The following is a 1,600-nucleotide window of genomic DNA, read 5'->3' as shown; positions in this document are numbered from 1 at the left end:
CCTGTAATCCCAGCTACTCAAGAGGCTGAGACAGGAGAATGGCTTAAACCCAGGAGGCAGATCCAGTTTTGGAAGCGATTTAAATTCTAAAAATTCTGCAGTAACTGGCTATTTGATACATTCTCAGAGTGCCTGCCTTTCCAGTTAAACACAAATAAAGTAGGGGTCCAGAGACCTCAAACACATTAGGGTAAGAACATATAAGACAGAAGCCAGTTGGAGCCTGAGTGTGAAAAAGGCAATCACTCCTTCTGCATCCAAACATCTGCACCCACGGGTCCACCCATCAGTCAAAAGCCACCTCAGCAATGTGACCAAAACAGGGGAAAAACGGTTACCCTCTGTCTTTAATGCAAACCTTCTAAGATAACGCACAACCTATGAGCTCACAAACATCAGGGCACAAAGAACCCCGCTGGAATCCCGGCAGAGCAAGCACAACTTCTGCTTACTCGTGAATTTATTTATTTATTTAGAGACAGGGTCTCACTGTGTTGCCCAGGCTGAACTACAGTGGTGCAATCTCAGCTCACTGCAGCCTTGACTTTCCGGGCTCCAGCGATCCTCCCACCTCAGCCTCCCAAGTAGCTGTGACCATACATGTGTTCCACCATGTTTGGCTAATTATTATTATTATTATTATTTTACAGACAGCATCTCTTGCTTTGTTGCCCAGGCTGGAGTGCAGTGGTACACTCACAGCTCACTGCAGCCCCCAACTCCCAGGCTCAAGGGATCCTCCTAGCTTCACCTCCTGAGCAGCTGGGACGACAGACACGCGCCTCCACGCCTGGCTAACTTTTTGTATTTTTAGTAGAGATGGGGTTTGGTCATGTTGCCCAGGCTGGTCTCAAACTCCTGGGCTCAAGCGATCCGCCTGCCTTGGCCTCCCAAAATGCTGGGATCACAGGCATGAGAGCCACCGCACCTGGCCGTGCAGCTGTTTTAATAAGCAATTCTGAGGAAACACAAATGCCCCCCTGGCTCTTTCGTGATCATATTAACGGGATGACTGAATTACAGTGACAAAAACCTCACACGCGTTACCTAAGGAAACACAGAGCCCACAGGTTCCATCTGCACTGTTTCTCAAACCAGGATGAGTAAGTGGATTCCAATTAGTGCCTAGAGAAAAAAGGAAAAAAGTGGCAAAAAAAAAAAAAAAAAAGTAGAGCAGTTTCAACAAACTCCAGCCCTTATTTTTAGAAGGTCCACTTGCCAAGAACAGTGTTTACGTTCATAAATTGTTTTTCTGAATTTCTTAATGGTTGGGGAAAAAAAGAAGTCAACAGAGCAATAATATTTCTTGACACAACATTTATATAAAATTTAGTGCCCATGAAGTGGGACTGGAATACACAGAGTCTTGCTTTTGCCATCCAGGCTGGAGTGCAGTGGCACGATCTCGGCTCACCACAACCTCCGCCTCCCAGGTTCAAGCAATTCTCCTACCTCAGCCTCAGTACCTGGGATTACAGGTGCCCACCGCCACGCCCAGCTAATGTTTGTATTTTTAGTAGAGAGGAGGTTTCACCATGTTGGCCAGGCTGGTCTTGAACTCCTGACCTCAGGTGATCCACCCGCCTCGGCCTCCCAAAGT

This window comes from Colobus angolensis, unplaced genomic scaffold (assembly GCF_000951035.1).
Source record: "Colobus angolensis palliatus isolate OR3802 unplaced genomic scaffold, Cang.pa_1.0 Scaffold277, whole genome shotgun sequence".
NCBI classification, from domain to species: Eukaryota; Metazoa; Chordata; class Mammalia; order Primates; family Cercopithecidae; genus Colobus; species Colobus angolensis.
Note: the sequence above shows the minus strand (reverse complement) of the source record.